At 45.4% G+C, this 8,501-nt stretch overlaps 1 pseudogene; it reads left to right on the forward strand.

Moving 5' to 3' along the window:
- Window positions 1-250: 250 nt before the first annotated feature.
- LOC144372788 (sal-like protein 4 pseudogene) lies at window positions 251-6,192 on the forward strand (annotated as a pseudogene).
- Window positions 6,193-8,501: the final 2,309 nt, after the last annotated feature.

Consider the following 8,501-nt stretch of genomic DNA (forward strand, 5'->3'; position numbering starts at 1 on the left):
TTTAGTCTGTGTATGTGGTGGGGGGTCCACCATTCCTTTCTCCTACTTCTATACTTCTCACTTTCTATAATGACTTTATTGTCCTTTTAAAGTCCTAAATGTTAAGACACTGCAACGGGTTTGTCATAATCTGAAAAAGTCAATGAAGTCTTTCTATGTTTGTGTCTTACTTGGCCATTGCAGTCTATTTCCATGTTTCCCACATATGAAGCTGTTCTGGAAACATTCTTCTTGTCCTTCCTATCTCAATTCACCCAAGTTGCTGTGCTTTGTATTTCAAATGAATTTAGTGTTACCATCTGAATTGTTGGCACCTTTAAGCTTTTGTTGCCCCTGGAAAGCGGGTGCTGGGTGCATTGGTTGAATGAGTCATTGACTGCCTTTCATTACTATGGGCTGAAGAAGGAGGTCAGCAGCCATGATCTGAGCAGGTTCAATGTCCTTCTCTTAGACAGCATAACCCATCTGTTTGCCTCTGCAAGCTGACTCTTGAGAGAGGTGCAGGGATTGAGATGTGGATTGTTTGGATAAGTTATATTCACTTTCTAGGGTTGCCATTAACCAACTGCCTTAGACTGGATCACTTAAATGAACTAAAATATATTGTCTCACAGGTATGGAGGCCAGGAGGGTGCACATGTAGGTGATAGCAGATTTGATTCCTTCTAGAGGATCTGAGGGAGACACATCTGGTACATCTCAAATCTCCCTTTCTTAAATAACAGTACCAGCCTTGGATAAATCCTAGGCCCAATCTAGTTACATTTGCAAAGACCTTATCTGATCAGGTGACATGCACACGTTCTTGGGGGGGGGAGCCACATGGGGAAGTAAGACCATCTTTTTTTTTTTTAATTTGTCCCCCGCCTCCCAGTGCTGAGATTGGAACCCAAGGCCTCACATGGATGAGGAACATGCTCTACCACTGAGCTGGCGCTGGCCATGTCTTTTGGGGGATCATAATTCAGCTCACAGCTTTGTTCATTCCCACCTTTTGGGTGCATCTGTTTCTGAGTCCAGCCTTCTCTTGTGGGAATGAGGAGTGCCTGTCATTGAAGTCATGGTTCTTTCCGAGGTGTCACCATGTCCTTTCCTTGGATTGAGTTCTTAGCTTTTTCTCTCTTGTCACAGGTGCTTCAATGAACCACACAGGCAATGGCGATGAAGCAGGTGGGGACAAAGCCACTGCGAAGCGGCTCCACCAAGAGGACCCTCATATCTGTGAGAAATGCTGTGCCGAGTCCTTCAGCCTCTCAGAGTTCTTGGAACATGAGAAAGATTGCACTAAGATTTCACCTGTCCTCATTGTGAACGACAGTGAGGGACCAGTGCCTTCAGAGGACTTCTCCAGAGCGGTGCTGAACCACCCACCAGTCACCCCAAGCAGTAAGGATGGTCACCAGGGGAGCAGTGGCAGTGCCAAGGAGAAGCCAGGCACAGAGCCTGTCCTGTACTTGAAGGCAGAGGCTGCCCTGCCGCCCTCTCCCCAGGACAGAAACTATTTACCCAAAGACAAAGTGGCCAACACTAACGTGACTCTTCAGGCACTCTGGGGCTCCAAGGTGGCTGTGAACCAGCGCAGCGCCGATGCCCAGCCCACCCCCTTGCCCAGCGCCCATGCGCGTGGGTCCTGGAGCAGATCCTGTGCCTGCAGCAGCAGCAGCTCCAGCAGCTGCAACTCACCTAGCAGATCCGCGTGCAGGTGTACATGTGGGCAGCGCACGCCCTGCACTCCAGCGGGACCGATGCCCTGAAGACCCTAGGCAGCCATGTGTCCCAGCAGTTGTCTGCCACTGTGGCTCTGCTCAGCCAGAAGGCCGGAAGCCAAGGCCTGTCTCTAGATGCGTTGAAACAAGCCAAGCTACCTCATGCCAACATCTGGCTCTCTGTCCCCAGGGCTGACCCCCTTTGCCCTGAAGCCAGACAGGTTGCGGGTGCTCCCGAATGTCGTGTCTCAGTTCCCAAGCTCTTTGCTATCTCAGGCCCCAGGTTCTGTGCTCTTCCAGAGCCCTTTCTCCGCCATGGCGCTAGACCCATCCAAGAAAGGGAAAGGGAAGCCACCGAACATCTCCGCTGTGGATGTCAAACCCAAAGAGGAGGCGGCCCTCTTCAAGCACATGTGTAAGTACTGAAGCAAGGTTTTGGGGAATAATAGCTCCTTGCAGATCCACCTCCTCTCCCATACTGGAGAGAGAGGCTTCATGTGCTCTGTCTGTGGTCACCGCTTCACCACCAAGGGCAACCTCAAGGTACACTGTAACCGACACTCCCAGGTGAACCCCCAGCTGTTTGCCGAGTTCCAGGACAAAATGGCAGCAGGCAATGGCATCCCATATGCACTATCTGTTCCCATCCTTGTAGATGAATTGAGTTTCTCCTTAGACAGCAAACCTGTCCTTGTAACAGGGACCCCTTGTGTGGGGCTACCTCAAAATCTCTCTGCAGGGACTAACCCTAAGGACCTCCTGGGTGGCCCTCTGCCCAGCGACCTGCAGCCTGGGCCTTCTCCAGAAAGTGAGGGTGGACCCACACTATCTGGGGTGGGACCCAATCATACTTCCCTTCTGGTGCTGAGGATCGAACCCAGGGCCTTGCACATACTAGGCAAGTGCTCTACCACTGATCCACAACCCCAGTTCCAGCAATTTAGCTCAGCAACTTAGTGAGACTCCTATCTCAATAAATTAAAAGGGCAGGTAATGTGGCTAAGTGGTAAAGCACCCCTAGGTTCAACCCCAGTACAAAAAAAAAAAAAGAGTTTGTGCTGAGAGTCACACAGGAGGGAGTATTTAGTGCAAGGGAAGGTTCTCAGGGTGGGGGAGACCCTATTTTCCCAGTCATGTTTTTAGATGTCTTCCCAAAATCCAACCCATTTCTGGCTAATTCTTTTAAAATATCTGAAATCCCTATGTGACTCCGTGGCTGGATGCTCTGGGCAGAGTAGCTTGCTTTGTGGGATCTCAGGTTACCTTGCATGCAAAGCAGATCTAACACTGGGTGCATGGAGTTAAGAGTGAGACTGTGTAAGAACTGTTTAGAATTTGCTCCAGCTCTGGATCAAATGGACATCTCTGGTACTGATGGGGGAGGTCACAGGTCAGAATGCTGCTGGCAATGGATACCACCTTTACCTTAAATGTTGTCCAAGCTTATGAACATCCATTTCCTGGCATATCTAATTGTCTCCTGATGGTTGGCTTTAAAAATACAAAATTGAATGGCCAAGCATGGTGGCGCATGCCTGTAATCCCAGTGGCATGGGAGGCTGATACGAAAGGATCATGAGCCAGCTTCAGCAATAGTAAGACACTAATCAACTCAGTGAGACCTTGTCTCTAAATAAAATGCAAACTAGGGGCTGATGATGTGGCTCAGTGGTTAAGTGTCCCAGAGTTCAATCCCCAGTACCAAAATAAATAAACAAATAAATAAAGCAAAAAAGTCTCAGGGGCCAGGCATGGTAGGAGGCTGAGGCAGGAGAATTGCAAGTATAGGGAGGTCCTAAGCCATTTAGCAAGACCTGCTAAAAAAAAGGGACAGAGATGGAATGTTCAACCCCCAGTAACCACTACGGGAAACAAAAGCAGCAGCATGGGGGTGTAGCTCAGTGGTAAAGCATTCAGGTTCAGGAAACTAGGAATATTGATTTGAATTTAAAAACAGGCAAAACATGGACAGTAGCCACAGGGCAGATAATGAGCTATATTTGGGGGGAATTCATTTGCATTTCTATAAACAATCATTTGCATTACTATTAATTTTCTGCAACTTACATAGTTGCAAAATAGCCCAAAGTTGGTGAAGGGCACTGCTAACCATGAGGAGTCCTTTTGTCAGGTCCTTGTCACCTTCAAGGTCATTTACAGCTCCTCTAAGAAGCAGGGTTTGTTTCTTATTAACTGTCTCTCCCACCTGGAACATTCTAAGACCTGAGTGGTTGCCTCTTCTGTTGGTTTTCTCCTGGTGCTGATTTAGCATGCAAAAGGCCCAGGGTTCCATCCCCAGCACCCCCCCCCAACAAATACACACACAATTTCCTAGCTCTATATGTTAATTGTAGAAAGCTGTTAACCTAAGGTGTTCTTAGTGAGGTGGTGGACAGGATTACCAAGTGTTCAGAGACAAAGGTTTAATAATTCTTTAACATCACCTATGGCTCTGTGATTCTCAAGCCAGGGACAATTTTGTCCCCACCTGATGTTTTACAATGTTTGGACACATTTGTGGTTATCACACTGGCACAGGGCTGCCACTCTCATTGAGTAATATCTTTCCATGCAGGATGGTTCTCTAACAGAGACACTCAGTCCAATGTCAATGCTGCCAAGGCAGAGAAGCCACTCTGGGGCATACCCAGAGTGTCCATTTAGAGATAATTCATTCAGGCAGAAGATTCTAGGCTCCAAGAGAACTTCATGTCTTTTCTCCCCAGCCTTGACTCCTTGCCAGCTTACAACCAAGCACCGCCTCCCTAAGGCAGATCCAAGCAGCCACCAGCCAGCATGGAGGTCTGTGAACTGAGACTTTATGAGGTCAGAATGGAGAGTCTCAGGGATATTCTGGCCCATACCTGACATCATGGGGTATGTTGTGTGAAGTTTATGGACCAGTTTCTTTGGTTTCTGGAAAGCAAGATTCCCAGTCCTTTTCATTTTTTTTTTTTTTTTTTTTTTTTTTTTTTTTTTTTTTTTACGTTTTGAAACAGTTTTAGCTAAATTGCCCAGTCTGGTCTCAAAACTTTCGAAAGTCCTGCTTCAGTCTCCTGAGTAAACTGGGATTAGTGTGCACCACCTGCCTGGCTAGACTGCTTTATCTTTCAGAGACCTTTCCAGGAGTCTAGGAGTTAGACTTCTTGTACCCAGGGCCTGTTGGTTGGAGAAAGCTTTTATGCACCCCCCAAAGGGGGGCTGTTCCTAATAAGGCTGAACTATGAGGTGGTACCATGGGGCCAGGAAGAGACACTGTGTCCCTGGAGGCACACCCCTGTCTAACCTGCCTGTTCTGTCCCTGCCCAGACCCTGCCCCTCTCCTAGGGTCAGAGGGATTCAGGACAAAAATGAGAACATCTAAGAAGCACTAAGTACAGGGCCTGACACATGCTCAGTCCTTCCCCAAGGTCTGCTCTTAAGCTCTTACTGTTATTACCATGAACCATATTAAACTGTGTCATTAGATCACATGATGTACCACATTAAATACCTTCAGGAACTGCCCTGGAGGAACTCCTGGCCTTTTTCCTGCCTCATGGAAGCTTCTGAATCTTTCCCATGATGAGATAAAATGAAATAAAAGCCTTTTAGAGACTTACTTTTGCAGTGACATAAGCCTGTAATCCCAGCAGCTTGTGAAGCTGAAGCAGGAGGATTGTGAGTTCAAAGACAGCTTCAGCAACATTGAGGCACTAAGCGATTTAGACCCCATCTCTAAATAAAATATAAAATAGGGCTGGGGATGTGGCTTAGTGCTTGAGTGCTCGTGAATTCAATGCCCAATACCCCCCCCCCCAAAAAAAAGAGTCTTGCTTCCTGAGGCAGCCTTGCTGGAAGGCAGTTTTTAAAAAATGCCTCCTCTCCTACTAAAAAGAATATTTGGAGAAGCAAAAGCAATAAAAAACCACCCATGATTTCCCCCTATTTTTATATGCAGGTGTTACTACCTTTAGAGGGACTTCATAGGGACTTTTTTGGTCTTTAAGATTTTTCTGTTTAATGAAAAAAAGTAAAGAAAGTTTCTATATAGAAATTTTATTTCAGGCTGGGGTTGTGGCTCAGCGGTGCAGCGCTTGCCTGGCACATGAGAGGCCCTGGGTTCGATCCTCAGCACCACATAAAAATAAGTAAATAAAATGAAGGTTCTGTGTCCAACTACAACTAAAAAATAAACATTAAAAAAAGAAAAAAAAATTATTTCACAAAAACATTATTGTGAAAGTAATAATATATGTTGACTAGAAAAAAAGTGTATTGATAAAATGAAAAGAAAAAAGTTTCATCTGGATGTGCATACATACAAATGCAAAATGTTAATGAGAGAAACTGTGAGTCAAGTCTGGGGTTGATTATGGAACATGTGGCGGTCTCTTTTCTGTCTGATCTAGTTTTCTGTAAACTGAAGACTACTATGACCAAAAAACAAAACAAAACAAAAGACTATTAATTATGTTTCAAAATCCATCTGGCCTATTCCAATAGCACATGCTGGTAATCCCAGTGACTATGAACTTTTTTTTTTTTTTGGTGGGGGGTGGGGTACTGGGGAATTAATGCATGGATGCTTAACACTGAGTTACATCTTCAGCCCTTTTTTTTCTTGGGGGTGTGTGTGTGTATGTGTGTGTGGTGCTTGGGATAAACCCAGGGCCTTATGCATGTGAGGCAAACACTCTACTAACTGAGATATATCTTCCTCAGGCCTTTTATTTTTTATTTTATTTTATTTATTTTTTGTGGTGTTGAGGTTTCAGTCCAGGGCCTGTGTATGTGAGGCAAGCACTCTACTAATTGAACTATATCCCCAGCCCCTTCCCCAGCCCTTTTATATATTTTGTATTTTATTTTGAGACAGGTGCTCTGTAAGTTGCATAAGGCCTCACTAAGTTGCCCAGGCTGGCCTCAAACTTGTTGTTCTCTTACTTCAGTTGCTGAGTTGCTAGTATTACAGGCATGTGCCACCATGCCCAGCTAATTTCAGAGACCAGGAGCCTGTGTCAGAGGGACCATAAGTTTGAGGCCTCCCTAGGCAACTTAGTGAGGTCCAAACAAACAAACAAAAAAAAATCCATCTGAACTATTTTATCCAGAGATAACCATTGATAATACTGGACATTTATTCTTGGATTGGGGGTAAACAATATTCATAGCCATAGTAGTAGCAATCATAACAGGTGACTTTTCCCATGCTCTCATAGCACTGAATCCTTCTGACACTCTGTCGTGAGGAGCCTCACAGAGCTTCCTTTGTGCCAGGAACCCTCTTAACATGCATGATCCACTCATGCACTCCTTCTAAGGAACCTAGGAGGCTATTACCATCACTATCCCCATTTTAAGATCAGGAAGCCGAGGCCCTGCAGATCTCCAAACTTACCTCAAGCTCCGAAGCTGGGAGGAGGTGGAAGTGACATTAGCACCCTCGATGAGGGGGCCATGCCTGGTACCGCATATTTTAGAAAATAAGGCAATTGGGAAAGTAGACAGGGGTTCCTCCTTAAGGACCAGAGGGAGACTGAATGTATTTGGAATCAGGATTAGTTAGTGCCACAAAGTGTCATGAAAAGTGTGGCTCCTGCTTTCTGGAGAATAAAGACCCGGCTTTTAGCCCAGCATAGCTGCTGGCTAACCTGTGGCTTTGTGCAGCCACTCTGAGCTTCTGTTTCCTCACTTGTGAAGTAAGTTTGATCATTAACACTTGGATTACATTTGGGGGAACATGGAACTCTGTGCAGGTTGTAGGTGCTTGATAAAAACAATATCTCATGTTTATTGAATATATCAACTGGTTGCAGCTGATCTGAGGGTGGGGCTTGAAGGGGCTGGCCCAGGGAGATTTAGTGAATGGCTATGTGTCCTACATGTTGAGCATCCTTTTGGATGTAGGAGAGAGAGAACAGGAAGAAAAGGCCTATTAGCCAAAGAATGCTATTTCCTCCTAAAAGTTACATGCAGGAGCTTCTAACGATGTTTCCTTCCTTTCCTTTTTTTTTTAATGGCAGCCTTGGAGGATTTAACCTGGGCCATCCCCAGCCCTGACATGCTTCCTTTCTTAAGCAACTTCTTTAGGACATAAGTCACACATCTTAGGTGGGATCCTTATAGCTCCACATTTTTTTTTCAACCCAGTGCCCCAGACAATGGGGTATTTGGTGGTTCCACCCTATACAGAGACAAACATACTAAAAGCTGTCCACATCCAACATGAAATATAATTACGTGTAACTATTTTCTTTAAGCCAGGCTTGGTGGCATGTAATCCCAGTGGCTGAGGAAGCTGAAGCAGGAAGATCGTAAGTTCCAAGCCAGCCTCAGCAATGGGGAGGTGCTAAGCAACTCAGTGAGACCCTGTCTCTAAATAAATTACAAAAATAAGGCTGGGGATGTGGCTCAGTTGTTAAATGCCAGAGTTCAATCCCTGGTACTCAAAAATAAATAAAATAAATTAAAAATGAAAGTTTGCTTTAGTTTTAGATTTATTATTATTACATTTTGAGGCTTTTTACATATTGACTTAACCTCCTTCCTCTTTCCTAAACTATTTTTTTCTTGTGTTCACAAAACTTTATCAGCCCTTTGGAAATTTTGTGGCTCACAGATATTATGTGGGTGCAAATGTGGATGTGGAAGGGGTCGGGGGTGACTGTGAATCACAGGACACATGGTAGAGCCTGACTCCATGTCTGAGGACTGAGTGTGGGGCACATGTGTAAGTCCGAAGAGGTGGCTGGTCGAGTGAATGTGGGTATAGAGTGTGCCAGGTAGTGTGAGGGTGTTCCGATGAATGAGACA

Source organism: Ictidomys tridecemlineatus, unplaced genomic scaffold (assembly GCF_052094955.1).
Source record: "Ictidomys tridecemlineatus isolate mIctTri1 unplaced genomic scaffold, mIctTri1.hap1 Scaffold_163, whole genome shotgun sequence".
NCBI classification, from domain to species: domain Eukaryota; kingdom Metazoa; phylum Chordata; class Mammalia; order Rodentia; family Sciuridae; genus Ictidomys; species Ictidomys tridecemlineatus.